The sequence below is a fragment of the Tachyglossus aculeatus genome, chromosome 4, assembly GCF_015852505.1.
Source record: "Tachyglossus aculeatus isolate mTacAcu1 chromosome 4, mTacAcu1.pri, whole genome shotgun sequence".
Classification (NCBI taxonomy): Eukaryota; Metazoa; Chordata; class Mammalia; order Monotremata; family Tachyglossidae; genus Tachyglossus; species Tachyglossus aculeatus.
In genome coordinates this window covers 36,522,271-36,536,797 of record NC_052069.1, presented here as the reverse complement: position 1 = coordinate 36,536,797, position 14,527 = coordinate 36,522,271, and positions in this window count along the sequence as shown.

Genomic DNA, 14,527 nt, shown 5'->3' with positions numbered 1-14,527 from the left:
CCTCGTGGGACAACCTCGTCACCTTGTATCCTCTCCAGCGCTTAGAACAGTGCTTTGCAAATAGTAAGCTCTTAACTAATGCCATCATTATTATTATTAGTAGTAAGCGCTTTACAAATGCTATTATTATTATTATTATTATTATTATTATTATTATTATTATTGTTCTCCAACTTCTCCAACACCTCATTTCAAAAATACCCTAATGAGACATGAGCCCGTTGTTGGGTAGGGACTGTCTCTATCTGTTGCTGATTTGTACTCTCCCAAGCGCTTAGTACAGTGCTCTGCACACAGGAAGCGCTCAATCAATATGATTGAATGAATGACTGAATCATGATTATGGAACAGTGCTTCGCACATAGTAAGCGCTTTAGGGGAAGCAGCGTGGCTCCGTGGAAAGAGCGTGGGCTTGGGAGTCAGAGGTCCTGGGTTCTAATCCCGACTCTGCCACTTGTCTGCTGTGTGACTTTGGGCAAGTCACTTCTCTGGGCCTCAGTTCCCTCATCTGTAAAATGGGGATGATAAGAATAATAATGATAGCATTTATTAAGCGCTTACTATGTGCAAAGCACTGTTCTAAGCGCTGGGGAGGTTACAAGGTGATCAGGTTGTCCCACGGGGGGCTCACAGGCTTAATCCCTGTTTTACAGATGAGTTAACTGAGGCACAGAGACGTTAAGTGACTCGTCCAAAGTCACACAGCTGGGAATTGGCGGAGTCGGGATTTGAACCCATGACCTCTGGTTCCAAAGCCCAGGCTCTTTCCACTGCGCCACGCAGGAAGCACTCAGTACATAAGCCTCAGTTACCTCATCTGTAAAATGGGGCATGGCTCAGTGGACAGAGCGCGGGCTTTGGAGTCAGAGGTCATGGGTTTGAATCCCAGCTCCGCCACATGTTTGCTGTGTGACCTTGGGCAAGTCACTTCACTTCTCTGAGCCTCAGTTTCCTCATCTGGAAAATGGGGATTAAGATTGTGAGCCCCCCGTGGGACAAACCGATCACCTTGTATCCCCCTCAGTGCTGAGAACAGTGTTTTGCACATAGTAAGTGCTTAACAAATACCATCATTATTATTATTATTATTATACGATTGATTGATGGATTGATTAAAACAAATACCATCATTAATTCCTCCATCAATTCCATCAATACCATCAATTCCTCCTTCCCTTCCGCACAGCACCTGTATATATGTATATATGTTTGTACATGTTTATTACTCTATTTATTTATTTATTTATTTATTTATTTATTTTACTTGTACATTTCTATCCTATTTATTTTATTTTGTTGGTATGTTTAGTTCTGTTCTCTGTCTCCCCCTTTTAGACTGTGAGCCCACTGTTGGGTAGGGTCTGTCTCTTTGTGTTGCCAATTTGTACTTCCCAAGCGCTTAGTACAGTGCTCTGCACATAGTAAGCGCTCAATAAATATGATTGATTGATTGATTGATTGATTGATTATTATTATTATTAGGACTGTGAGTCCCCCGTGGGACAACCTGATCACCGTGTATCCCCCCGAACGCTTGGAACAGTGCTTGGTACAGAGTAAGCACTTAACAAATACCATCATCATTATTATTATTATTATTATTAAGACTGTGAGTCCCCCGTGGGACAACCTGATCACCGTGTATCCCCCCGAACGCTTAGAACAGTGCTTGGTACATAGTAAGCACTTAACAAATACCATTATTATTATTATTATTATTATTATTATTATTAAGACTGTGAGTCCCCCGTGGGACAACCTGATCACCGTGTATCCCCCCGAACGCTTAAAACAGTACTTTGCACATAGTAGGTGCTTAACAAATGCCATCATCATCATCATCATCATTATTATTATTATTATTATTATTATTATTATGACGGTGAGTCCCCCGTGGGACAACCTGATCACCGTGTATTCCCCTGATCGCTTAGAACAGTGCTTGGCACAGAGTAAGCGCTTAACAAACACCAACATTATCATCATTATTAAGACTGTGAGTCCCCCGTGGGCCAACCTGATCACCGTGTATCCCCCCGAATGCTTAGAACAGTGCTTGGCACATAGTAAGCGCTTAACAAATACCATCATTATCATTATTATTATTAAGACTGTGGGTCCCCTGTGGGACAACCTGATCACCGTGTATCCCCCCCCGAACGCTTAGAACAGTGCTTGGCACATAGTAACCGCTTAACAAATACTATTACTATTATTATTATTATTATTATTATTATTTTATTATTGTTATTAAAGACTGCGAGTCCCCCGCGGGACAACCTGATCACCGTGTATCCCCCGAACGCTTAGAACAGTGCTTGGCACAGAATAAGTGCTTAACAAATACCATCATTATTAACATTATTATTATTATTATTATTATTATTATTAAGACTTTGATTTCCCCGTGGGACAACCTGATCACCGTGTATCCCCCCGAACGCTTAGAGCAGTGCTTGGCACATAGTAAGCGCTTAACACATACTATTATTATTATTATTATTATTATTAAGACTGTGAGTCCCCCGTGGGCCAACCTGATCACCGTGTATCCCCCCGAACGCTTAGAACAGTGCTTGGCACATAGTAAACGCTTAACACATACCATTATTATTATTATTATTATTATTATTATTATTAGCAGAAGCAGCATGGCTCAGTGGAAAAGAGCCCGGGCTTTGGAGTCAGAGGTCATGGGTTCAAATCCCGGCTCCGCCACTTGTCAGCTGTGTGACTTTGGGCAAGTCACTTCACTTCTCTGGGCCTCCGTTCCCTCATCTGTAAAATGGGGATGAAGACTGTGAGCCCCCCGTGGGACAACCTGATCACCTTGTAACCTCCCCAGCGCTTAGAACAGTGCTTTGCACATAGTAAGCGCTTAATAAATGCCATTACTATACTACTACTACTACTATAAGACTGTGAGCCCCCCGTGGGACAACCTGATCACCGTGTATCCTCCCTAGCGCTGAGAACAGTGCTTGGCACAGAGTAAGCGCTTAACAAACACCAACATTATCATCATTATTAAGACTGTGAGTCCCCCGTGGGCCAACCTGATCACCGCGTATCCCCCCGAACGCTTAGAACAGTGCTTAGCACATAGTAAGCGCTTAAAAAAAACCATTCTTGCTATTAACAAACGGCATCATGCTAATTCTAGGCTGGTGGCGGCCAACAGGGCCAGAGGGAGGGCGACGGGGGAACACCCGGACGACCGTGGATCGACTTCAGCGCTTAGAACGGTGCTTGGAACGTCGTAAGCGCTTCCCAATACTATTCTAGTCATTTTATTTTGTTAACATGTTTTGTTTTCATTCATTCATTCATTCATTCATTCATTCAATCGTATTTATTGAGCGCTTACCGTGGGCAGAGCACTGGACTAAGCGCTTGGGAAGGACAAGCTCGCTCTCTTCGTCCCTTCAAGGCCCCGCTGAGAGCTCACCTCCTCCAGGAGGCCTTCCCAGACTGAGCCCCTTCCTTCCTCTCCCCCTCGCCCCCCTCTCCATCCCCCCGTCTTACCTCCTTCCCTTCCCCACAGCACCTGTAAATATGGATATATGTTTGTAAAGATTTATTACTCTACTTATTTATTTTTTTTACTTGTACCTATCTATTCTATTTATCTTATTTTTTTAGTATGTTTTGGTTTTGTTCTCTGTCTCCCCCTTTTAGACTGTGAGCCCACAGTTGGGTAGGGACCGTCTCTATATGTTGCCAACTTGTACTTCCCAAGCACTTAGTACGGTGCTCTGCACACAGTAAGCGCTCAATAAATACGATTGATTGATTGATTGATTGATTGATTGACAAGTCGGCAACACATAGAGACGGTCCTTACCCAACAGCGGGCTCACAGTCTTTGTTTTGTTGTCCGTCTCCCCCTTCTAGACCGTGAGCCCGCTGTTGGGTAGGGACCGTCTCTAGGTGTCGCCGACTTGTCCTTCCCAAGCGCTTAGTACAGTGCTCTGCACACGGTAAGCGCTCAGTAAAGACGATTGAATGAATGAATGAAATGCCATGGTTAGCATGAGGCACCCGGCCCGGTTGCCGGGGCAACCGTGGGACGCGTCCCGAGCCCGGGCCCCGCCCACCCTCCGCACAGGCCCCGCCCACAGCCCGCCGGGATCCAATCCCTGTTCGAGGGCCCCTCCGAGGCCCCGCCCACTCCCCGTCCCTGGCCAATCACTGCCCGCCCTGACCCGAGTCCCTCGCTCAGGCCCCGCCCCGTCTCTCTCCAGGCCCCGCCCACTCCCCGTCCCTGGCCAATCACCGCCCGCCCTGACCCGAGTCTCTCGCTCAGGCCCCTCCCCGTCTCTCTCCAGGCCCCGCCCACTCCCCGTCCCTGGCCAACCACTGCCCGCGCTGACCCTAGTCCCTCGCTCAGACCCCGCCCCGTCCTTCTCTAGGTCCCGCCCACATCCCACCGCGATCCAATCCCTGCTCGAGGGCCCCCCCCACGCCCCGCCCACTCCCCCGTCCCTGGCCAATCACTGCCCGCCCTGACCCTAGTCCCTCGCCCAAGCCCCGTCCGGCCAAGGCCCCGCCCACTCCTCGTCCGGGCCCCTCCCGAAGTCCGCCAGGCTCCAATCCCTGCGCTCCGGGCCCCGCCCATCGCCCCCAGGCTCCAGTCCCCCCCTACTCTTTGTCCAGGCCCCGCCCACTCTCCGTCCAGGCCCCGCCCACCTCTCCCGTGTTCCGATCCCTGCCCTCCGGGCCCCGCCCAGGCCCCGCCCACCAGACTCCAATCCCTGCGCTCCGGGCCCCACCCACTCGTCCCCGTCCAGGCCCCGCCCACTGTACGTCCAGTCCCCGCCCACCGCCCCCGGACTCCAATCCCTGCGCTCCATGCCCCGCCCAGGCCCCGCCCACTCTTTCCCGTCCAAGCCCCGCCCAGTCTTCGCCCAGGCCCCGCCCACCGCCCCCAGACTCCAATCGCCGCTCTCCGGGCCCCGCCCACTCTTCGACCATGCCCCGCCCACAGCCCGCCGGGCTCCAATCCCCGCAGTCCGGGCCCCGCCCAGGCCCCGCCCACTCTTTGTCCAGGCTCCGCCCACCTCCCCTCCGGCTCCAATCCCCGCGGTCCGGGCGCCGCCCAGGCCCCGCCCCCGCCCTTCCGGCTCCAATCCCCGCGGTCCGGGCCCCGGCCCGGCCCCGCCCCCCGCCCACCGCCCGGCTCCCCGCCCCTCCTCTCCCGTCCCCTCCCCGGCGGCTCCCCCTGGCGGCGGCGGCGGGGAACGGTCCGTGCCGCCGTCCGGCTCCTCCCCCGGCCGCTCGTGCTCCCGCCGCCGCCGCCGCCGCCGCCGCCGCCGCCGCCGCCGCCGCCGCCGCCGCCGCCGCCGCTGCTCCCGCCGCTCCCGGCCTCCAATCGCCGCCCTCCGGGCCCCGTCCAGCCTGCAGCAGCAGCAGCAGCAGCAGCCGGAGGAGGAGCAGGAGCAGGAGGAGCAGGGGGAGCAGGAGCAGGACGAGGCTGCGTCCGGTGAGCAGCCAGCCCTAACCCCCGCCCCTTAGCCGGGCAGCCCCCTCCCGCTGGGCTCCCTCCGTCCCCCGGTTGCAACGAGGGGCTCCCGGTGGGTGGGGTGGGGTGGGGTGGCCGTTGCCGTGGCTGGGCCCGGGAAGGGAGGGAGGGAGGGCAGGGCAGGGCAGAGGACAGGAGGAGAGGACAGGAGAGGAGAGGACAGGAGCCGCCGCCGCTGTCCCTCCTCCCGCTAGTGATTCAGCATCCTTCCCCGTGGGGGCCACCGCTGGGGGCGGGGAACCATGGGCGGACAGCAGGTGCCTTCCTCCCTCCCATCCATTCATTCATCCATCCATCCCTCCATCTCTCCTTCCATCCCTCCATTCATCTGTTCATCCATCCCTTCGTCCATCCCTCCCTCCATCCATCCATCCCTCCATTCATCTATTCATCCATCCCTTCATCCATCCCTCCCTCCATCCATTCATCCATCCCTCCATCCCTCCTTCCATCCATCTCTTCATCCATCCCTCCATCCATCCATTCATCCATCTCTCCATCCCTCCCTCCATTCATCTATTCATCCATCCCTCCCTCCATCTGTTCATCCATCCCTCCCTCCCTCCCTCCCTCCCTTCATCCCTCCCTTCCTCCCTCCATCCCTCCCTCCCTCCATCTATTCATCCCTCCCTCCCTCCATCTATTCATCCCTCCCTCCATCCATCTATTCATCCACCCCTCCCTCCATCTATTCATCCACCCCTCCCTCCATCTGTTCATCCACCCCTCCCTCCATCTATTCATCCATCCCTCCCTCCATCCATCTGTTCATCCGTCCATCCATCCATGTATTCATCCCTCCCTCCCTCCATCCATCCATCCCTCCATCCCTCCCTCCATCCACCTATTCATCCCTCCCCATCCATCTATTCATCCCTCCATCTATTCATCCCTCCCTCCCTCCATCCATCTATTCATCCCTCCCTCCATCCATCTATTCATCCATCCCTCCCTCCATCCATCTATTCATCCATCCCTCCTTCCATCCATCTATTCATCCATCCCTCCCTCCATCTATTCATCCCTACCTCCCTCCATCTATTACATCCATCCCTCCATCCCTCCCTCCCTCCATCCATTCATCCATCCCTCCCTCCATCCATCCATCCATCCCTCCCTCCATCCATCTATTCATCCATCCCTCCCTCCATCCATCTATTCATCCATCCCTCCTTCCATCCATCTATTCATCCATCCCTCCCTCCATCTATTCATCCATCCCTCCCTCCATCCATTCATCCATCCCTCCATCCATCTATTCATCCCTCCCTCCATCTATTCATCCCTCCCTCCCTCCATCCATCTATTCATTCATCCCTCCCTCCATCCATCTATTCATCCATCCCTCCCTCCCTCCATCCATCCCTCCCAGACTGAGCTCCCTTTTTCCTCTCCTCCTCTTTCCCACCCTACCTCCTTCCCCTCCCCACAGCACTTGTATATATGTTTGTGCAGATTTGTTACTCTATTTTACTTGTACAGATTTACTATTCTATTTAGTTTGTTAATGATGTGAATATAGCTTTAATTCTATTTGTTCCAATGACTTTGAAGCCTGTCTATGTGTTTTGTTTTGTTGTCTGTCTCCCCCTTCTAGACCGTGAGCCCGTTGTTGGGTAGGGACCATCTCTATATGTTGCCGACTTTTGTATTTCCCAAGCGCTTAGTATAGTGCTCTGCACACAGCAAGCGCTCAAGAAATACGATTGAATGAATGAATGAATGAATTCACCCATCCATTTATCCATCCATCCATCCATCCATCCATCCATCCATTCATTTGTCTTTATGGGAAGTACAAGTTGGCAACAGAGACGGTCCCTACCCAACAACAGGCTCACAGTCTAGAGAAGCGCTTACTTTATGTGAAGCACTGTTCTTAGTGCCGGGATAGATACAAGGTGATCAGGTTGTCCCACGTGAGGCTCACAGTCTTAACCCCCATTTGACAGGTGAGGGAACTGAGGCTCAGAGAAGCCAAGTGACTTGTCCAAGGTCACACAGCAGACATGTGGCAGAGCCGGGATTAGAACCCATGACCTCTGACTCCCGAGCCCGGGCTCTTCCCACTGAGTCCTTTCGGGCTGGGACGGAGAAAGAGGGTCACTGGGGGGCAGCTGGGGAAGGGAGCTTCCTGGGTTTGCTTAATCGGTCCTTTCTAGGATGCCGTGCCCGGGCATGTGCCACCCTAGTCGAAGATGCCCTGGTGGTGTCATCATCAATCGTATTTATTGAGCGCTTACTGTGTGCAGAGCACTGTGCTAAGCGCTTGGGAAGTACAAATTGGCAACGTATAGAGACAGTCCCTGCCCAACAGTGGGCTCACAGTCTAAAAGTGTCCTTGCCCATGGCTCGGGAGGAGGGGAAGGCCTTCCCCTGGACCTCTTGCTTCCCTCCTCTCCAAATCTCCCCCTCTACCTTTCCACCCTCACCATCTTCCAATAGGTATATTCACACCTGTTCCTTACTCTTTATAATAATAATAATAATAATGGCATTTATTAAGCACTTACTATGTGCAAAGCACTGTTCTAAGCACTGGGGAGGTTACAAGGTGATCAGGTTGTCCCACGGGGGGCTCACAGTCTTCATCCCCATTTTCCAGATGAGGGAACTGAGGCCCAGAGAAATGAAATGACTTGCCCAAAGTCACACAGCTGACAAGTGGCGGAGCCGGGATTTGAACCCCTGACCTCTGACTCCAAAGCCCGGGCTCTTTCCATTGAGCCATGCTGCTTCTCTGCTTCCTTTTCTCACTCTGTGTTTGTTTCCTAAATTGCACGAAAGATGCTACACTGAAATTCCATCAGAAAGGTGCTGGCTAAGCAGGGCAGCTGCTTCCAGCCATTAATAATAATAATAATAATAATAATAATAATAATAATAATAATAGTATTTGTTAAGCGCTTGCTATGTGCGGAGCACTGGTCTAAGTGCTGGGGTGATACAATGTGATCAGGTTGTCCCACATGGGGCTCACAGTCTTCATCCCCATTTTACAGATGAGGTAACTGAGGCACAGAGACATTAAGTGGCTTGCCCAAGGTCACACGGCTGACAGGTGGCGGAGCTGGGATTCGAACCCATGACCTCTGACTCCCAAGCCCGGGCTCTTTCCATTGAGCCACGCATTAAGTGAGCTCCAATTAAAAGAGGCGTACACTATGTAAAGGTACAGATGGCTTAAGGTGCGCTCACCTCATGGAAAGGGGAAGGTGAATTTTAATTTGATTAAGAATAGGCAAGGATTTTCAAGAATTTTTTTAAAACATGAAAACCCGATTCATTCATTCAATGGTATTTATTGAGCGCTATGTAGAAATGTATGTGCCAAGCACTGTTCTAAGCGCTGGGGTAGATACAAGGTGATCAGGTTGTCCCACGTGGGGCTCAAGGTCTTAATCCCCATTTTCCAGATGAGGTAACTGAGGCCCAGAGAAGTGAAGTGACTTCACTTCAGCAGACAAGTGGCGGAGCCGGGATTAGAGCCCACGACCTCTGACTCCGAAGCCCCGGCTCTTTCCACTGAGCCACGCTGCTTCTCTAGGCCGGGAGAAGCTCGCGATTAGGCCAGTTATCAATCAATCAATCAGTCAATCGTATTTATTGAGCGCTTATTGTGTGCAGAGCACTGTACTAAGCGCTTGGGAAGTACAAGTTGGCAACATATAGAGACAGTCCCTACCCAACAGTGGGCTCACAGTCTCCCCGGGGTCCATTTGCCCAGGTGAGAAAGTGTTGCTTTCTCAGGCTTGATGCGCTCTATAGGGGACAGCCAGGTTATAAAGGGAAGGGTCCAGAAGGTTTCTTGGCAGAGTTGCTTGACGAGGGAGTTAAAAAAAGGAAAAAAAAAAACCAAACCAGATCTGAAAAATTAAGCTTTCAGTTTTTGGAATTGAGGGAGCATCTGCAGGACCAACAGCCGTCCAGTTGTAAAACTTCATATTCACGGGGTTCAGGCGATAACCTACAATTTAGTCTAAACAGAATGTCGGCTAAATATAGATGAAGATGGATGAAGAACGGGCTGTTAATTTTAAAAACCGTGATTATGAGTTGGCCTTCCACTAAGGCAACGAGTTTATTGTTAGTGGAGCTGGAATTGATTGGGTTTTGACTTATTGTCACTGACCTGACCGTAGTTGCTTTGAATGGCAAATGGAATGAACGTTTGGTGATATTCACCCCTGCCCTTTTATATATTGATGTGTAACTTTTGCCTAGGATTTCTCGGCTTTTGGGGGTGGTGCAGATTTATTTCCTGATCCACGTTCACGGCTCCGATACGGTTTTTTTTTTTTTTTGATGGCATTTATTAAGTGCTTACTATGTGCAAAGCACTGTTCTAAGCGCTGGGGAGTTTACAAGGTGATCAGGTTGTCCCACGGTGGGGGCTCACAGTCTTCATCCCCGTTTTACAGATGAGGGAACTGAGGCCCAGAGAAGTGAAGTGACTTGCCCAAAGTCACACAGCTGACAATTGGCAGAGCCGGGATTTGACGGCAGGGGAAATCAATCAATCAATCAATCAATCAATTGTATTTATTGAGCGCTTACTGTGTGCAGAGCACTGTACTAAGCGCTTGGGAAGTACAAGTTGGCAACATATAGAGACAGTCCCTACCCAACAGTGGGCTCACAGTCTAAAAGGGGGAGACAGAGAACAAAACCAAACGTACTAACAAAATAAAATAAATACAATAGATATATACAAGTAAAATAAATAAATAAATAGAGTAATAAATATGTACAAACATATATACATATATACAGGTGCTGTGGGGAAGGGAATAATAAATAAAAATAAATAAAGAGAAGCAGCGTGGCTCAGTGGAAAGAGCCTGGGCTTGGGAGTCAGAGGTCATGGGTTCAAATGCCGGCTCTGCCAATTGTCAGCTAGGTGACTTGGGTCAAGTCGCTTAACTTCTCTGTGCCTCAGTTACCCCAACTGTAAAATGGGGAGCAAGACTGTGAGCCCCATGTGGGGAAACCTAATTGCCTTGTATCTACCCCAGCGCTTAGAGCAGTGCAAGCACATAGTAAGCGTTTAACAAATGCCAACATTATTATTATTATTAAATTACCTGTTTCTGTGGGTACTGGAATGGAACACGCTAGAAAGAATGGCTCTGTTGGTTATGAGAAAGCGAAAACTACTTGTCCAAGATTGACTACCCTGGGCAGGATGGCTTGAACGGCACCTTAGTTTGGCTAAATATTCATAAACGTTTTGTGATTTCTAGCTCCTCTGGATGTGGGCCTACATAGGAACTGACCGAGTTCATCCTTCTGTAGTTTTGGTGGTCACTGAAGCCCCAATTAGTGTGCTTAAATGGGGACAAGCTAGTTTTATGATGTCCCCACTTCGGCAAAGTAGACGAATAAAAATTTTGTGCACCTGGGGAAGAGAGAAAGTCATTTTATTGTAGAACCAAGAGGAGACTATCGTTTAGCTGACCTAAGACCTGGAAATCCCAAGGATATACTGTGCACAAGCCTACTGAAATGTTTGCAACAAAACCACATCCATCACATAGTTTACTGGGGACTGGTTATGTAAAATATGATTGTAGTCGTCCTGGAAACTTCCAAATAAAGAGTCTGAGGCCATCACCGTGAAGTCTGAATCATGCAAGCTTCCATATAATGATGATTGTGCTCTGGAAGTACTCACGGAAAATATGAACCCCCCTTTAGAATCAGCGAAACATTTTAGCTTCAAGCTCCCTTCAAGGCCCTGCTGAGAGCTCACCTCCTCCAGGAGGCCTTCCCAGACTGAGCCCCTTCCTTCCTCTCCCCCTCGTCCCCCTCTCCATCCCCCCATCTTACCTCCCTCCCTTCCCCACAGCACCTGTATATATGTATATATGTTTGTACATATTTTTTTACTCTATTTATTTAATTTATTTCTACATATCTATTCTATTTTATTTTGTTAGTATGTTTGGTTTTGTTCTCTGTCTCCCCCTTTTAGACTGTGAGCCCACTGTTGGGTAGGGACTGTCTCTGTATGTTACCAATTTGTACTTCCCAAGCGCTTAGTACAGTGCTCTGCACATAGTCAGCGCTCAATAAATACGATTGATGATGATGATGATTTTAGGTTATTCTGAAGAACGCTCGGTAATGGTAGTTAGTGTAAATTGCGCATCCGCTGGATTTAATGCATTGTACTAAGTACTTGAGAAATTACCAGAGAAGTGGCACATTCCCTGCCCCGCTCTAATGTGGGAGGCAAACATAAAAATATCTACAGATATCGTACTCAAGGTGAGTGATTGAATGTATAGTTGAACATCTCCCCCTCGTCCCCCTCTCCATCCCCCCATCTTACCTCCTTCCCTTCCCCACAGCACCTGTATATATGTATATATGTTTGTACATATTTGTTACTCTATTTATTTTACTTGTACATATCTATTCTATTTTATTTTGTTAGGATGTTTGGTTTTGTTCTCTGTCTCCCCCTTTTAGACTGTGAGCCCACTGTTGGGTAGGGACTGTCTCTATATGTTGCCAGCTTGTACTTCCCAAGGGCTTAGTACAGTGCTCTGCACACAGTAAGCGCTCAATAAATACGATTGATGATGATGATGATGCAGAAGTGATAACGGTGCGGTATTATAGGTTTGTTTTATAAGGGGAGACGGCTGGTAGGTTATGTGCCAACCCGCTTCGGCTGGCCTTTATTCACAACGGTGGATCCCAGTGGCTGTGTAGAGTTGAATGCTGTCTCTGAATTTTGTTACTTATGCGGCACATCATCCGATAACACCTGGTTGGGTAAAGAGGTAGAAAATGGAAGCAAGTTGGCTAAATGACAAGCATCGGACAAATTGAAAGTCTATAGAGCAATTGTGGTGTTCAACCTTTTCGATGGCCTTGAGCTTGTATTTACCACTTTTGGCTTTTCAAGCAGTTTTTTTATGGTATTTGTTAAGCACTTACTGTGTGCCAGGCACTGTACTAAGGTCTGGGGTAGATAGCAGTCAATCAGGTTGGACACAGTCCACGTCCCGCATGGGGCTCGCAGTCTTAATCCCCAGATGAGGTAACTGAGGCACAGAGAAGTAAAGTGGCTGACCCAAGGTCGCTCAAGAAATAAATGGTGGGGCTAGGATTAGAGTCCAGGTCCTTCTCAATTCCAGGCCCTTGCTTAATCCGCCGAGCCGTGCGTCTTCGCGGCTTTCAAGCCGTTCTATTAACCTGCTATATTTGTCATCACGTGGCATGACGGGATCACAGAACAGGAATTCTTTGAATGGTCAGTACACTGTCATCAAAGCCCTGCTTCTGGAATTGCGCTTCTCTAGAGGGGGCATCTGAGGAGATAGATGGTCGCAGGATAATCCAACACCCGCTTCGTGGACATCAATCCAGAGATAATATCCAATCAATCAATCGTATTGAGCGCTTACTGTGTGCAGAGCACTGTACTAAGCGCTTGGGAAGTACAAGTCGGCAACACACAGAGACAGTCCCTACCCAACAGCGGGCTCACAGTCTAGAAGATATTCATGATATTCATGAAGTACTTACAATATGGAAAGCACTGTACCAAGGACAGAGAAGAATACGTGGACATCGTTGTGGGAGGGAACAATATGTACAATATGTTTGTACATATTTATTACTCTATTTATTTGACTTGTACATATCTATTCTATTTATTTTACTTTGTTAGTATGTTTGGTTTTGTTCTCTGTCTCCCCCGTTTAGACTGTGAGCCCACTGTTGGGTAGGGACTGTCTCTATATGTTGCCATCTTGGACTTCCCAAGCGCTTAGTACAGTGCTCTGCACACAGTAAGCGCTCAGTAAATACGATTGATTGATTGATTGATTGATTGAGGGACCGTATCTCCCAACGCTGTTGTATTGTACTCTCCCAAGTGCTTAATACAGTGCCCTGCACACAGTAAGTGCTCAGTCAATATCACTGATTGAATCAGACATCATCCCTTTCCCACAAGGGTCACCACCTAAAGTATCGCACAGGGATGTTGTGAGGGCAAAGTGAGGCGATTTATAGGAGAGGGACCGTCTCTATATGATGCCAACCTGTACTTCTCAAGCGCTTAGGACAGTGCTCTGCACACAGTAAGCGCTCAATAAATACGATTGAATGAATGAATATGAGAACACTGGGAATAAATGTGCTTAACAGAATCAAGGTATTATATATGAATAATTCATTTCATCGTATTGAGCACTGAATGAATATGAGAACACTTCGGGAATAAACGTGCTTAACAAAATCAAGGTATTATTATATATGAATAATTCATTTAATCGTATTGAGCACTGAATGAATATGAGAACACTTTGGGAATAAACGTGCTTAACAAAATCAAGGTATTATATATGAATGAATGAATTTAATCGTATTTATTGAGCACTTACTGTGTGCAGAACACTGTACTAAGTGCTTGCATAGTACTGAGCGGTTGCACTTTATCCTTTTATTAAATAATAATAAAAGGAAAAGAGAAATAAAAGAAAATAGGCTAAAACCAGCCAAGCAGTCTGCATAGTGGAAAGAACATGAGCCTGGGATTCAGGACCTGGGTTCTAATCTCAGCTCTGCTAGCTTCCTTGCTGTCTGACCTTGGTAAGTTGCTTAGCTTCTCTGTGCCTCAGTTTCCTCAACTGTAAAATGAGAATTCAGTGCCTATTCTCCCTCCTGCTTAGACTGTGAGCCTTATGTGGGACAGGGACTGTCCAACCTGATTAACTTGTAACTGTCCCATCACTTAGAGCAGTGTTTGACGCACATGATTAATTAATTAATTCATTCAATCGTATTTATTGAGCACTAACTGAGTGCAGAGCACTGTATTAAGCGCTTGGGAAGTACAAGTTGGCAACATATAGAGACGGTCCCTACCCAACAGTGGGCTCACAGTCTAGAAGAATTAATTATTATAAATAGTATTTATTGAGTGATTACTGTGTGCAAACTACTGTATTGAGCACTTGGGAGAGTACAGTATAATCAATCAATCAA